A 17,681-nucleotide genomic window follows, 5' to 3' on the forward strand; every position below is an offset into this window, starting at 1 on the left:
AAAAACTTTTAAATATTCTTTTGTATTTGAAGTGGGTAGAATCTACCCACAGCTTTAAGCATTCCCATGTGACATCTTTGTCAAAATTAGAAAAGTTTCTGTTTATTTATGTTAGTTTATTATTCAGCTAGGCAGACATCTGGAGTGTTAGTACGTGTGGTATGTTTCCACCTCCTTTTAACAGCTCTGAATCTCAAAACCAGCATATTACACAAGATGAAAGGACTAGCATCCTTCAGATCAGTGAAGCGCCATATCTATATCATGGACATGGCATTTATTGCTCTCCTGAAGCTTACCTAGCTTATGTGCAAAGACAGCACACTAATATACTGTCTCCTAGGTCAGCATCAAGTAAAAAGTATCAGAGTAAAATTTTCCAAGCCTGGTGAATATGTGTATACAATTCTGGGACAATAGAACAGCCACTTTATTCTCTAAATATACAAATAATCCTTATTTCTGCAATTATTCACTAATTCTACCAGACTATTTGCTGAGTAATCCTGCCAAGGGTTCACAAACCTGAAATGCACATTCAGCTGAGTAGAAATACTTTCTCAGAAATACTTCCTCTTTTTAACCATCCCTACTGCTTGGAATACTTGCAGCAACATGAGTAGAGATGTTGAGAAAAATAATGAGAGCAGATAGATTATACAACCTGCTGACACATACACAATTTTTCTTTCTTGTTGTATAAATTCCCTGTTACTCAGTCTCAAGAATAAATGACCACTGATTTCCATTCAACATCATCTCCTCTCTAACATGCTGCTGCTACTTTGTCTTTTTCATATCCAGCAACTGAATAGGAATTTTGTGGTTTTCATTCCAAAGCAAAATAGAGAAGAAAATCCTTGGAGCACATAGATTCCTTAAAGACAAAAAAATGGACATTGTTTTGAAAGCATGACTGCTTTTGAGAACATGAGAGCTCAAACTTTATTCTGAAAATTAGTGGTGGTGACCGGTTTTTATTTGTTTGTTTTCACATTGCAAGTATTCTTCTCCTGATCCTCTTTCTTTTAGATTATATTTAGTCTTGTCAGTGGTCTCCACCACTTAAATTCCAATATAATTCCTTCTCTCTCCAGAGGCTATAAAAATGAAAGTAATCTAGCTTCAGAAAGATTTTTTTAATGGAATTTAGACTAAAGTGGAAAAAAAAAGAAAGGAACAGCTCGATGGTCTCTCCTCAGCACAGAAGTATTTCATTCTAAAGACCGTGCTGATGGGAAAAAAGCCATACTACAGACTTGATAACTGTAATTTCTGTTTGAGCAAAGACATATGTAACTAAGACAGAGACAAGATCTCTCTATTTCACTCCATCTGTGATTCAAACTCATTGCTGATTCTGAGGACCATGCAAAAACCTTCACATTTTTTAGTCACTATCTGTGGCACGCAGGATCATAAAAGATTAAATTTCTGCTAAAAAAAAAAAAAAAAAGGGAGGAGAAGAGACTGATGCTGATATTGGCTGTTCTTTTCCTAATTTATTTTTTCTCTATTTAATTTCAAGTGTGTGGATTTTACTAATGGCAATCATACATATGGCTCCAGACTGTTGACTTCAGTGTATTATTTAGTATTCTTACACTCAAGGAAAATCAAATCAAAGTATAACAAAAAGCATTTGTATGACATAGAAAACCTGCATAACTTAAAATTAGGGGCTAAAATTCAGCTATATATAATCACAAAACATTGAATAATTCCCCACCATCAAGGCATAAGGGAAGAAACTTATATTTGAATGGGAATTTTCTGTCATTTTGTAACATGTCCAAAGAAAGTTTTCACTCTTTTTTTCTTTTTTTCCCATTTAAAGTGGAAGAGAACAAAGTGTGTCTGGTAGGGAAGCACGGAGAACTTTATTCTTAGTGATAAGCAAGTCTTTGTTTTCTCTCAGTTCTCAGCCTGTGCACCTGACTAACTGGTGGGACTAACTGATGAGGTCTTAAAAAAAATAGATTTTGAACTTTGGAAGATACTAAAATTTTAAAGTTTTTTTTTGTTTGTTTTAAATTGTTAAATATATTTTAAACCTAGCCCAGTAACACACAGGTAGCTAGTGAAAGGTATTCCCTGAGTCTGTGTAAGGGCAAGTAAAATATGCATATATTTCTATTGTTCATAAGTTGAGTCAAATCACATTAATATTCTAGAGTTACCTTCAAAGAGGAGAAAGAGCTATAATGGAAGGTGTAAATCTAACTGGGTCTGTCTGAAGAAGCTTGGCTCTGTTGTGTGTCCAGATCAACAATGATACTATGGGAAGTTAAATGAAATGAGGTGAAGCATTTGAATAAAGGTTAGTGATCTTGTGAGGAAAGAAAATTATGTCTGGCAAGCTTTTAAAATTCTTCGCTAGGTGAGCTCCTTGCTAGTGAGGGACCTGAGTGCAGAGAGACTGGAAGTCAGAGCCTGGATGCAAACAAGACTGAAAGGAGAAACCTGCTCTGGGGACAGCAGCAGAAGTGACAGTAAGTGTATTTCATTAGAATTCCAGAAACTGTTGCTGAGCATCACTACTGATGGCTGTTATGCCATGATGTTTCCATTAACATTCCTTCCATAATGTGTTGGAAGGACTTCTGAGGAAGATTCTTGGTAACTAAAGCTCCAAGTGGAAAATCCTGTGGAGGAAAACTCAAAGCAGTAACTGCATATTTCGCCTTTGTTCTGTGTGGTGCCACTGCAAGATATGTAGCATAGCTTGAATCAGATTTAGTAATTACAGTTTACCGAGGATAAAATACATTGCAGAAAACAAATTTGCAATTCTCCTCTCAAGAAAACACATATGTATGTTCACACACACTTAGACTCTTCAGGAATTTTAAAACACTTACTCTCTTCCTTCCACTCCCCGTTCTTTCACTCCCTCTTTGACTTCTGTGGTCCAAACAATGCCATTATGCCAGTTTCCAGTAAGTATGACAAACTGTTCTAATTAAGTCATTTAAAACAACAGTTTTATTGCAAACACATGTGAAACCAAATGTGTTCCTAAATTACTTTTCTACTGTTCCTTTGTGCGAATTAGATAGCTTCAATCATTGTAAGTGTGATTTAGGAAAGCTGGAGTTGTTGGAACCCACTGTATTGTGACAAGAGGATGCATTCTTTGTTTATAGAAATATATGTGCTGGTAATATGTGTTGATGAGGAATATATTCAGCTTGTTGAAGTTTAATTCAACTAACATGAAAATTGTACATAATACTGCTTAAAATATTTCAGCCTAAGGAAGTAGATAACCTGTGACTTTCAGATGTAATAGACCTTGCCTTCTTAACTCAAGAACTAAAAAGATTTAGTCAATTGGTATTTATGGCATGACAAAGCTATTTAACTATTACTCTAAAGACTTACTAATGCTTTCCTTTTGTTATTTTTTTAACATTTGAAATTTAACTGTTTAAATTTGAGACAATATGTTTAAATCTGCTGAGTAAATATTTAACTTCTGTAAGTACAGTGTTTGGTGCCTGAACTTAAGATTCTAGACATAGAAAGCAAAAGTTTTGTCTAAACAAAATCTTATTTAAGTATGAAGTGGAAGATCAGGAGTAGGTCTGCAAAAGATATTTACCCCCAGCATGGCAGAAATTAACGAAAGGCAGCTAACTCTGCTGTAGGAACTGCTGGCTTGAGTTCAGCATTCAAACTGCCTACTCAGTATTTAGAGACAGGTTAGCACTTTTGAGGTTGTTTCTCAACAGTTCATCTGCTAAATTAGGACATATTTAGTCTTCATCTCTACTTGCCTCTGTAAATTCAGAGATTTGCTCCAGGACACACTTCTGACAAAATCTGAACTTTTTCGGAAGAAAGGCAGACATGCAAGATGCTTATCCCACTTTCATTCACCCAGACATACGAAATGCCTCTTTGATTAAAACTCTCTCCTGGCCTAAGGATACTTAAACCCAATCTGTCCTTCTAGGGCAGCTGTTGGAAGCCAGGACTTGAGTGACTGATCCTTGGGCTAGGTTTTAAAAGAGTTTACAGAATCACAGAATCACAGAATGGCTGTGGTTGGAAGAGACCTCTGGAGATCAACTAGTCCAACCCACCTGCTGAGGCAGGTACGCCTAGAGTAGATCGTACAGCAATGTGTCCAGGTGGGTTTTGAATGTCTCCAGAGAAGGACACTCCATAACCTCTCTGGGCAGCCTGTTCCAGTGCTCTGTCGCTCTCAAGGTAAAGAAATTTGTCCTCATATTCAGATGGAAGCTTCTGTGTTTCAGTCTGTGCCCACTGTCCCTCATCCTATCACTGGGCACCATTGAAAGGAGTCTGGTCCCATCCTCTTGACATGCACCCATGAAATATTTATAAACATTGATGAGATCCCCTCTCACTCTTCTCTTCTCCGGGCTGAACAGATCCAACTCTCTCAGTCTTTCCTCAGAACCCTAATCATCTTCATAGCCTGCTGCTCGACTCCTTCCTTCCCTCCCTTGTCCTTGCAGTATTTCAGATGTGGCCTCATCAGGGCAGAGTAGAGGGGGAGGGCAACCTCCCCCTACCTGCTGGTCACACTCTTCTTTATGGTCCCCCAGATACCATTGGCCTTCTTGGCCACAAGGACACACTGTTGATTAATGGTCAACCTGTTATCGACCAGAACTCCCGAGTACTCTGCAGTGCTGCTTTCCAGCAGGTCCTCCCATAGCCTGTACCGGTGCCTGGGTTTGTTACAGCAATTACATTCTCAAATGCCTAGCTGAAATGGGTCTAATTTTGTATGGTATACACAGAGCAGGCAAGGTTCCTGCTCTAAAATCTGTATGTCAGTGAATGGAGTACATTAGTGACAGGAAAGAAGAAGCAAACTTATTTGCTATATGTTCTTACTTCAAAGTGATCCACAGTCCTATTACTTGCAGCTTCAGAAATGGCAGTTCTTGCTTTCCCCTACCTGCTCAATCAGAGCTCATGAGTCTTTTTCCCTTCCCTCCTCAGCACTCACATCAGAGCCTGCAGCATTCTCTCCTGCTTCAAGCCTCGAAGTGCCAAAGTACTTTGACAGATCTCCATTGGAGGGCCCCAGGGCTTACCTGCAAACTTCTAGCTGCTGATTGCAGAAAAACAGAATAAGGATTCAGCAGAGGCCTTCAGATTCTCTTATCTGGGTTTCAAGCACTCTCTGGATGCTGGCACTTACTGCCACTTTAGCCTTGGCCACTGAGGTCACTTTAAGGCAGCTTTTAATCTGCAACATCACGTCCTTACTGTCTGTCCCCACAATGACCAAATTATACTTCCTTTTCCTGGCAAGAATTTTTAAAAAATCTCAGATACCAGTTTTACCTGTTAAAAATTTATCAGATGACAGACAACAAGAACATGTCTAAAAAGACAAATACATAGTCTTAAGAAGAACTATATATTCTTGCACTTGTCAAAAATAAGAATGTCTTTAGAAAGGTTGAGAATGACTAGTACTTGAAGTGTCTTTTTCCGGTCTTTTCGTAATACACAACACTACTCAATATACCTGCAATATATGTAATACATTCACAAAATAACCTTTACCTGTTAATTCAATTTTCTTAGTTTTTGTGTCTCTAAATCCTGGGTATGGCTTAAATATACTTGCTTGAATCATCTGTGTAAGTCCTAGCTCATCAAGGATAGTATTTCTAAGATTAGAAATGGGTGGTGGAGGATCCTTGCAAATAAATGCTTTCATCATGATGCATGTGTGACTCTCAGTCCTGGATTTCATCTCTAGACATCAAATATAATTATTTCCACAAGTTTCAAAGATCAGTTAATATGCAGGGTCCTCCTGCACAATGGTACATACAATTTGTTTTGCCACCTCTGTGTGAACTGACACAAACTGCAGCTGCAAGAACTGCTTCAGCAGCAGCAGCTCATCTCCAGCAGCTTTCTCTCCTAGAGACTACGGGAGTATCCACTCTGTGGTACAACTCACATCTTGTGACTGTTGTGCCTTGCCGGAGCATTGTTGGGCTTGCCCAAAACATCAACAAAATTAGGTACCATAACACTATGACTAATAGATCTCTTATGGAAGAAGAGGCAAACAAGGTTAAAAGGATGATACAGGTTCTGCAGTCCTTACAACAAGAAAACAAGGGAGATACGATTATAAAATACTTGCTATTAATTCTTGCCTATAAGAGAGCAGTAGTATGTGAACATCCATACCAGACTGCAGGTACAATCTAGCTGACAATATTACAACCATTAATAGCACACACCAATAAATGCTGTGGGAAAGGATTAATAAAGCCTGAAAAAAGATGGCAGATGGGAACGAGCTACCAGAAGCAGAACAATTTATCTGATTTGCAGCTAGTCTTTGGCTCATATCTATGAAAGGAGGAGATCAAGAACCAGCCATAGTTTTTCTGTCTATACCAGCCCATTACTGAGTATCTTTGCCATGTGCATGGATATACAATAAAATAAGTAAATGCTTGTATCAGACTGCCTGAGAAATGTTGAATGAATTGCATGTGCAGTGCATCACCAGTTCCTCATGTGCAGTACACTTGACCTGTATCCTTGGGACATAAGGTTTACTGTCTGTTTGGCCCTCAAACATGAGAGTTTTTGTGGCTTGAAACAGAAGAAAGACTGAGAACCACTGCCACTGATATCCTTGAATAAGGAATGCTCCACAAAGATGCAGATTCAAGTCTCCTCAGACAATGATATCATATGCTCTGAAGAACTTTTTATCATCTAACAGCAGACCTGAAACTTAATCTGTACATGAAAGCCAACAGCTTATATGATATACTTTAGTATCCTAACAGGGTTTCACCTTTACAGACTTTAAGGCAACTTTGCTCCATCGAAACAGATTCCAAAGACATTCCTGATCTTTTCTCATCTGATTACCCTTTGATATGGGTAGTGTGCAGAGTGCAGGTCAGAAAGTTATTCTGTTGATGGTTGTTTGTCCTCAGCTTCTATCTTTCACCCTTGTGCAATAATAGACCTGTCCAATGATGCTGCTAAACCTCTGTCTAACTCCTGAAAAGAATGTGAAGAAACAAAAGTTTGAGCATTGTGATATCAGCTCCAACGTATCTGACCTGTGGAAGGTCAGCAGTCACTGTGAGTTGCAGGAGGACTCTTCTGTGTTTCACAGAGAAAAAGCACCTACCTAACCCTGCTCCCAGAATAACAGCTTTGGTCTGACCATAAGGAAATACTAAGGACATGGCTGTATCCCATGAGAATAACCAACAGGAGTTTTCCCATCTGCTGGAGAACCACTCAAGAAGGTATGGCATTGTGACTTTCTTTCCAAGAGCAACACAGAACTATCAGGATTTAAAACATTGCTAGACATAGTGACCTGTTGCACGTTTTGTCTATGAATGATCAGAGAATTCACTCAAGATGTTGAAGACTGTAAAACCTTCCTGACTAAATTCAGGTATACACCTTTACAGAAGTGTCCTAAGAAATCAGAGGAGGACATTAGACAGAGAAAAATTCAAGATTTATAAAGTCATAAGGAAGAGAGAGTAGTATGATTTTACAGCCTGAAGAGTAGGGCAATGATCTGCTTCTCACTGTTAAAAAACTGCTCTGTAGGTTATTCAATACTTGATATAATAAATTCACAGATTGCCAATAATTTTGATTTAAAGTATATACTTTTATTCAACAAAGCTGTTAAAGATTGTAGCTTAGTTGTTGTGGTTGTATGAACACAATTTTTAGTGTAGAATCAAATTCATACCTGTGGTCAATCCTACTTTTTTTTAATATGTGCACCTGTCACAACATGTTACCTTATCTCGAATGAAGATAATGTACAAAAAGTCAAAAAAATAATTACCATATGGATACACAAAGCATCAAGGTTTTTTTATCCTTTTTAAGGACTGAAAATTCCATATGAATGACAATCAAAGCAAAAGGAACAAAAACAGATCAATAAAATAATTTTGGGAAAAAATAGTACTGTTGTAAGAGCTAAAAAAAAATGATTCTGTGTTTGATGCAAGAAAATTTTATACACTTACTGAGTAAACCTTTTCAGGTCTTGACTGCGTCAGGAGTAAGCTACACACAAACTGGAATAAACCATGAGTACTTGGGACATTTTCCAAAGAATTACATGCCAGGACATTGAAAGTTTGAAAGTATCCTATCTTGCCACACAACTAAGCCAACATTTTTTCCTCTCAAGTCACCATTTTGTATCTAAAAGAAATGGAAGTGTAAGAATGGAAGCGCGTCTGGTCTCATCCAAAAGTGAATGAGTGATGTTGAATTGTTTAGGTCCTCATATGGTTCCTATCACTTAATATAGAGAGTGTCCACCAAATATTTAAGAATATTGATTGGATTTAAAGAATTTCTTCTCACTTTAGAGACTATTCCTCTCAATTTTTGAACCTATCAGAGTATGGCAATAGTATTGAAAATATTTGACAAATGACAAAAATAAACAGTTTAGTGTCATGCTGTTCCATTTCTTATTATTAAGTTTTAAGAATAAAATATTTTTTAAAACATGTTTCCTCCTTGCATGAATATTTCAAAAGCCATGTCTTTAAAAAACAAATTCACCAAGTGCTGGATTGTTCACCCACTAATAGGGAATGTAGTCCAATGGTTAAAGCATAATTATGATAAAAAATATTTTAACAATTCCTAAGTAAAAGCAACAGTAAATCTAAGAACTCAAAACTGATTCTCATGGCTTATCATGTGTAACTTTTGTAAGAAGAAAAAGTAAACAGAAATAGAGTTACCAAGCCTTCTAATGCCTGATTTGTCATCGGTGCAGAAAAATAAAGCTGAGTCACCTTATTGCAAATGACACATAAGAGAGCCACAGTAGTTAATTCTGCACAGACCCTTTTTGTAACATGATTTGAAATCCTTGCCTTTCTATCTGTATGTGTATTAAGTCTTGTCAAAGGCAATGCCAAATCAAAGAGATTATTTTTTATATTTACCTCTGATTATTGCACAGCTTATACTCATACTCCTTAGCTTAGTGGGTGCAAAGACTCAGAATCTATGACATGCAAAAAACATTTCAGCTGTAATAAACTGCTGCTCAGCAGCAACGGACCTGAAGTATTCAGAAAGTCTACAAACTTCAAAAGGCATCACATAAAAGCCAAGGTTTGATAAAAAATTCAACATTCCAGAATAAATGATCATTGGAGACGATCCTGGAAAAGGGGTTCATTTTTCTCCATTTCTTGAATAAACATCCACAGTAATTACATCCTTCCTGTTGCAGAAAACAGAAGTGAATGTTATAAATCTTGAACAAGGCAGAAGTTACAAGTTTCTGTTTCTCACTCTACTGATTGAAATTACATAGATCATTTACTCCCTTATGCAGCCTGCACAACAGTAAAATGACTTCTGTCTTGTCTTGGAGGTGCTCTGTGAAAACAGAGCATTATCTAAGTATGTGCCTTCTACAAATCTAGAGAAAGGATGCTCCATCTGATGGACCTTGAGACCTCAAGTAACACTTTGGCTCCTACACACACAGGATTTAGCATAAAAACCCAATTTTTAAAGGAATCTCTGTACCTTGAATAGTTGCTGTATGCGGTAGCAAATTATTAAGAAACCATTAAATGTTTGGATCCCCAAATCACAAATGCAAGTAATAATTTCATCAAGTTTGTAAAATTTGGATATACATGTGAATTTAAGGGAAGGCATAATCTCATGGAAATTTGTGAATGGGACTCCCTTGATCTCACACAGAAAGAAGAGATGCTTTCCATAGCAGGCTAAGGCAGGCCAAACTAGCTGGCTGAACAAGCTGGCTGATTGAACGAGTTGGCTTGATTGTCCATTTTATCAGATTACACAGATTTAGGATTGTATTTGCTTTCAGTGTCACCAGTTTAAACAATTTCTAAAGCAGAAGGTCAGTGCTGTACAGTATCTATGGAAACTTTAATCAACATTTCACTCCAAACAATTTGCAAATTTGATAAAAGTTTTAAGAAGTTTCAAGAATCCTTTGTAGCTCTTTCTTTATTATTTGCTTGCTTGTTTGTTTTTAAATAAAATACTGACAAAGTTGTTGAAGTCACAAATTTACAAAGGTACATTATACTAAATGGGGCTTATCAGGTCTGTCAGACACACTACTGATGCATTATTTTTCAAGTACAGAGAAAAGAATAGAAATTATCAGAGAGACACAAATGAACATGTTTATATTAAGCCTTATGATCTTTGCCATTTTATCTGTAGATGAAATCTGAGTTGGTGAAATAAACTTCAAAATGATGCTAATGACACAAACAAGTTATCTCAAAAGGTTAAGCTCCTGAGCAAAGGCAAAAGCCAAAGAAAATTCAGATTGTTCTTCCTTCACTAATCTCCGGATTCTAGAGCGACCTAAATTTGCTATCCCAATACAAAATAACGCATATTTTAAACAAGGAACAAAGAATAGAATTATGCCTACCTTTCAAACTGTAAATGATACGAGGGAATTTCTTTTCATTCACTGTGCTTATGTTTATTAAGGTTCTTTTCAGACTAGAATCATTCTGTGTAAAATCTCCTAAAGCAAGAATATTGAATGCTAATTAAATATGGTAATTTACTAAATATGGTACTTGACACCTGTAAAAAAAAAAAGTAATTTATGCATAGTTATTGGCTAGATATCTGTATTCAGCAATATAATTTAGATTGACTCTATGGGTTGCGACCTCAGGAAATCTCCAGAACAAATTCAAAGCTGAGGTAAGAAAGAACAGCCACTTTGTTTGAATGACTGGTGGATGAGACATTCAGATATCCACTGAAAATATTACTTCCTTGAAAATACCTGGCATCACTTCTCAAAGAAGCATTAGACAAAATGTACATACCAGTATGCGTCACTGTGCAACTGACATTTCAAAGAAAAGTCATAGGTCCTGAGAAACTGCTGGAAATGATGTGACTGATTCCAGGTATATATATATATATATATATATAGGTTGTGGGAATTTTCAAGAAAAAATGTTTCATAGAAAATATTGTTTAAAATTAAAACAAAAAACCCACAAACAAACAAACAAAAAAAACAAAAAAAAGGATAGTGGAACAACATTAATATCCAAATTAGTAAGAGATAACACAAACACTACATAATAATTAATGACTACTGAATAATCAATTATGATTACCTGCATTTAGGAGTGGAATATGGGAATGCTTCTCTGTGGACAGAAGATTCTGACTGATGCTCCTGGGTGCTTGGGTCTGTAACTTTATGAGCCCAGTTCAGTGAGGCATGGATAGAACCAGCCTTTTCTCACGCCATCACTTGGAGAACAGTCAGTACCTCAAGGGACTACTTGGCACTCACACAATCCAGTCGTATGTTCATCTTTCAGTAATGGATCCTCTCTATTTATGTTCCTGGCTTCTTTCTCTTAGTTTGTACCATGGCTTTTAATGTAATTTGAATCTGGGGAGCAGGGGAGGAAGTGGCAGAGATTCATTGCCTGTCAATAGATAATTCATCAATCTAAAATGAAAGCCATGCATGCGCAGATGTTCACCTTTGCTCTACAGTGTATGACACAAAAAAATAGTTTTTTAATTGCAGTAGATAGCATGGGATTTGAGATAGAGGCTGTATAAACCCACTGCAGGCCTGCAACTCAGAGAATTGCATTTTTTCACCTTTGTATTCTTGCTACTGTACTGCAGTCCTTTTCTATATTTGGGTTACTCATATAATCTGGCATTTATCTTGCGCAGACTATTCCAATTGAGGTGCTTTAGGAAAAAATCCAGACAGTGTTTTTCTTGTGTGCTCCAGATGTTTGCAATAACATACTACTGAAGTGAATGCCAGTGGTAAAGGTTATTCTTTCACAGGAAATACTTTGCATCTGACAACAATCAATAGCTCCTTAGGGAAAAAAAAGGCACCTATTTGTTAGCAGACAGTTAACCAGTAAACAAAAAAGTAATCTTGGTAAAATCAGACTAAAGATAACTTCCAGTAACTGATTTTGAAAAACAAGCATAAGAAATTACAAATATAAACTATTGCTTTAGGATTACTACAGAAACATATTCAGCCACCATTTTCCTTTCTGTCCTACAACCTGTTTGCTTTTCAGTTTCGAAGACTAAAAAAGAAACTTCTACTCTTTCCAAGCACTTATGCATTATGTATTTGTCACAGAAAAAATATAGTTTATCTCCCATTATTCCTATATTTTAAAAACATTTTGATGGACGTTTGCAAGAGAGATGTAATAAACATTTGTTTTGTTGAACTGTTTACTGTGAGAGTAAATACATTTTTGCATCTTTCAAGGATGTATATGCATATAGGTCAGTTTTCTTCTTCTCCCGTATTAAAGTAATAGATTTTTTTCCTTGCCTATCCAGTGGATTGCTGTCAAGTCAAAGCACTGCAAAGAGAATGATCTCCACAATGTTAGAAGCCATTTTATAATATGAATGGACCAAATTCATGTAACTGAGACAAAGCTCATAATGCCATATCACCTGTAGCTGCTTGTATTCTGCCTGAATTTGGTTTTATTTGCCTGTCTTGCTAGATCCAAAGGTTTCACTCTGTTGAATTTTACACTGAAAACTGAATCTTTTGTTGAATTAAAACAAGTCACATATATAACAGATACTCATATTTTTTAGTCATATGCTTCATTTGTTTATCTACGTACTCAAGGACTAGTTTGCAGAAAATAAATTATTGAAATTATTTCTTTTGTTTACTTTTCAGAGCTTAGCATTTTTGGAGACATATCACTACTTTAATTTTGATGGGAAAAAGTAATTTGACAGGAAAAAGCAAATCAGTGCCTGGGGAATACACAAAACGAAGGATGGTTCATTTGCTATGGTTGTTTTACGCCTCACCAGTGAAGTCTGATAGAACACACAAGTGGTTCAAAGAGGACTTCCATCTTGGTAGTATTCCTTATTTCCCTGTGAAGTGGTAATAAATCTTGGGAGTTGGCATTCCAATACAGAGACATTATACAGATTATTCTTAGAACTGTGTTAACTAATGTGACGCTCCATCCTGGGCAGATTAATGGAACTGAACATGAGTTATATATTAGAGACATTTTATTCACATTTAATAGAGAAATTTTTGCATATATTTTTTAAGTTAGGCTAAAATAACGAAGTTTTTTTGTTGTTATTTTTGTTTTGGTTTTGTTTGTTTGTTTGGGTTTTTTTTTTGTTTGTTTGTTTGTTTTTTTTTTACAGTATCACTCAAGAGAGGATTTGCTAGACAAGGAAAGTAACTTTTATCGTCACCTTGATTATACACATTACAAACGACATGCAATGAAAATAGATTTGCATTCCATAAAATGCTGCTCTGGAGAATAACATAGTCTAAGTTGTCTGTCCAGTCTCTTAAAAACTTAGCTCCATGCTTGTAGCTCTTCTCTATGAATAATCAGCGCTGTACCACCTTTACTGGTATGTAAATTCTTATAAGAAATATGTGTTGATTGTGCACTTGACTGAAAGCACAATATGACTAGTTTCATACCATACATATGGTATGCCTGATTTTTAAAAAATACCAAGAAGAAGAAGGTTGGAGAACTAAGACAAGAACTTGGAAAGTGTGCCTTTGCCTTAATTCTTACTTCCATTATATTTGCTAGTTAATGTTTGGAAAAGAGACAACTTAACTCAGAATTATGTAGTTTATTTCATGAGATCCTGAGTTTCTTTTTAAGGGAATAACTTGGTTTTGAAAGAAGTGAAATAACAAAATGGCACTTAATTATAGAACACTTCAGAAAGTGCTTTTAATTTTTTCCTTAAACTGAAGAGTCTTTCAGTCTCTACCCAAATGAACTACAGTTTGGAGTGTAAGCAGCTAGTGTGATGTCCTCAGAATAACTGTTAAAGAATTCTTTAGGAATTAAGAAAAACACATCATACTTGCTTAAATTATAGAAGCATTTTGGAAAGAGATTAGCCCACTATTCTTTCAGCACAGAAAAGATAATAGATGAAAACAAACACCTGGAATGTTAGTTAGTGGCATTGTGCTATAGCTTAATTCATAGCTATTATTTAACTTACGATTAATTTTGAAGATTTCAATGAATATTTTAATGAGCACATGTCAAATATGCAAGCCTGTTGCAGTTGAATTAAGATTTCTCCCACAATGTAATTTGGGAAGAAAAACACAGGTTTACTTTTTCACTGCTTCCCTATCTTGTATGTGCAATATTTACTTTAGGGATGTATTGGGTTTGCACGGCAAGATTTTCGTAGAGGAAGGACTAAAGGGGTGGCTACTGTGAGAAGCTGCTAGAAGTTTCCCCTCTGTCTAATAGAGGCAATGCTCCAAGACACATCCACCGCTGGCCATGGCCAAGCCCATCAGCAATGGTGATAGCACCTCTGGGACAACATATTAAACAAGAAAAAAATCCTGTGCAAATGCAACCATAGAGAGGAGTGAGAATGAGAGCAACAGCCCTGGAGACACCAAGGTCAGTGAAAAGGAGGGGGAGAAGGTGCTCCAGGTGCTGGAGCAGAGATTCCCCTGCAGTCTGTGGTGCAGACCACGATGAGGACGGCTGTCCCCTGCAGCCTATGTAGGTCCACAGTGGAGGAGGTCGATGCTTGAAGGAGGCTGTGACCTTGTGGGAAGCCTGTACAGGAGTAGGCTCCTGGCGGGAACTGTGGCCCCGTGTAGAGAGGAGCCCAGCCTGGAGCAGGTTTGCTGGCTAGACTTGTGATTGCATGGGAGACTCACACTGGAGCAGTCTGTCCCTGAAGGACTGCAGCCCCTGGAAGGGACCCCACACTAGAGCAGGGGAAGAGTGTGAGGAGTCCTCCCTCTGAAGGGAAAGGAGCTGCAGAGACAACATGTGATGAACTGACCACAACCCTAATTCCCCATCCCCATGTGCTGCTCAGAGGGAGGAGGTAGAGAAAATGAGGAGTCAAGTTGAGATCTGCAAGAAGTGGGGGGGAGGGGACGGCAGTGTTTTTAAGATTTGGTTTTATTTCTCATTATCCTACTCTGATTTGTTCAATAAGAAATTAAACTGATTTCCCGAAGTTGAACCTCTTTTACCATTGCTGATAATTGGTGAGTGATCTTGCCCTGTCCTTAACTCAACCCATAAACCTTTCATTATATTTTCTCTCTCCTGTCCAGCTCAGGAGGGGAATGATAGGGTGGCTTGGTAGCACCTGAAGTCCAGCCAGGGACAACTCATAAATTCAAAAAAGGGATACATAATAATTTTATCATTCCCAAAATCAGTTAGTTTAGTTTAGTAAATTCCTTAACTTCGTTTGGAAAGTTTGAAAATTTTAAAAATAAATCAGAATATTCAGATTAAAGATGTTTTGTTTGACCTAGAAGAATTTATCAACTTTTACCCTTGATAGATAAAACAAACCCCAAACAAAATACTTTCAATGGGCAACAGCAAAATAATTTTTAATTCTTCTATCTGAAATACTAATAACTGGGGAAAGTGGGATGTAGTTCTACATATATAATTGCTAAAGTGCTCATTTGGTTTCTATTCCCATACAATAATAAGTATGAAAGTTTTATGACACTGAATCAGCTTCTCCTAGGTAAGCATTTCGGGCTTTTTTTTTTTTTTTTTTTTTTGTAATGAGAGAAGTGACTAAATATAAAAATAGTTAGACTTCTGTATTTCTCATGTGACTGGTCTGGCTGACCCTCATGAAAGATTATTTCTGTGATTCATGTACATTTTACTATTACTCCTGATTTCTTGTGTAGCTTCCAACTCTCTTTGCTCTTTGTGACTTTGCACATAAAATAAATAGCATAAATAAAACAGCATGATCAAATCACTGCTTTGTGTGGGTGTGTGTTCAGTTCATTCTATGTTAACACTGGGCTGAGATACAGGATAGTTTTTTTCCAAAAGGAAAAGTGCCATCTACTGAATCATCAAAACAAAATTTTGCAGCATATTTAGAGATTTTCCTGAGAGATGTCCTTTCCAATTAGTGATCAGGGCAAGCCTTACATAACTTTTGAGTTTTCATGAAATCACAGCTGGCAATGGTGTGGCTGAGTGCCACATTACTTCACTAAGTATTAATTTATTTTGTTATTTGTTTTTGTTTGGGTAATTTATGCTGGATTAAAAAGTGTTAGTGGAAGATCAGCAAACTGCACTTTGAAGGTCTTAAACTTTTACTTCCAAAAAAACTTCTTCTTCCAAGATTTCTGGGGAGACTTCTTGTGCATCCCCTGCATCTCCTTAATGGCCTACAGAAGGCACACTTCAAGTATAGAGTTACTCCTCTTTTCCCTCATTAGCCATTTCAGGTTTGGTGAAGGTACAGATAGAAAGACTTCAAAAAGAACAAACTGGTAACACACTGATAAATAACATTTACTTGCAGAGGCAGAAGCAAAAGCACAACTATTAGACAGCTTTGCTATGGGACACTACCTGTTACTCAATTGAGACATAGTTTAGCAAGGTAAAACATACTTTTTAAAAGCATAAAATTCCTTTCAAGACCAGTAGGACAGTGAACTTCACTCAGAAAAATTGTCATTTTTTTTTTTTTTTCAGGGATAAGCAGGAGATACTTGTATGAATACAAAATATCAGCCACTATATAATCCTGAACAGCTCTTCGAAGAACGTCACTATGAAAGTGGAGGGACTGGTGAAGTGGACATGATTTATATCTTCAAAAGTTTGCAAGTTTTATAACCACAAGATTATGGGTAAAGTCTTGCCATGACTCAAAACTTACTGATGAGACAGAACAGGAATCAATTTTCGCTTCTTAAAGTAAAAATATTTAGCAGTGAGAGGTGACTAAGGCTGTATACAGAGACAATAAAAAGGTCAGCAATTGTATAGGAAAAATATGTCTAACCATGAATCCTCAGTTAGGGTAGACAAAATTTAGAGGATCTGTAGAGGTCTGTAGAAAATATGTCATTAATTTTGTGACAACATTGATGATTTCTACAGATGTGTGGTAGAAACCACCCCTTACCTATTTAAACCATGTTGTGTATAAGTATGTTATACAGTATCCTTAATTTCTGTCAGAAACTAGACTTTTTTCTCTAATTATATAGTGGATATGTACAGGCTTCTGCATGGATAATTTCACTGATAGCTTTTCATAAATTTTTTTTCTGTTTGTACAACGCCTTTGAGGAATAGTATTCAAACATATTAATTAAAACTTACTAAACAACTTGTGGGCTGCTTTCTTCCTAATTAGCGGTGACTGCAGTTTGGAAATTCTGACTGTATTACTTTGCTAGCTTCAAAAATCATATGATGTTATTGCTCATACAGAAACAGTTAAGCAAAAATAACCATCAGAAATGTTTTTATAAGTCAGTGTTGAAAGAGCTTTTGTTTTGGTGAGATGAAAAAAATCTACCCTGACGCTCGAGGAAAGTCAAGAGGAAAGACATGGACTCTTCTTGATCGTGGCCTCATTGACATTGCTTAAAAGGTCTGTAAAACACTTGGCAAAAAAAAGAAAATTACAACATATACCCACTGACAAATTATTTCAGCCAAACACTGCATGTTTTATAGTGGTAAAAAGTGGGAAGATAATTATACCTAACCCAAGACAGTAAGAAGTGCTGTCAGCCTCTGTCTAGTTGTATCCCAGTCCCACACCCT

This window comes from Streptopelia decaocto (assembly GCF_964273445.1).
Source record: "Streptopelia decaocto genome assembly, chromosome: Z".
Lineage (NCBI taxonomy): Eukaryota > Metazoa > Chordata > Aves > Columbiformes > Columbidae > Streptopelia > Streptopelia decaocto.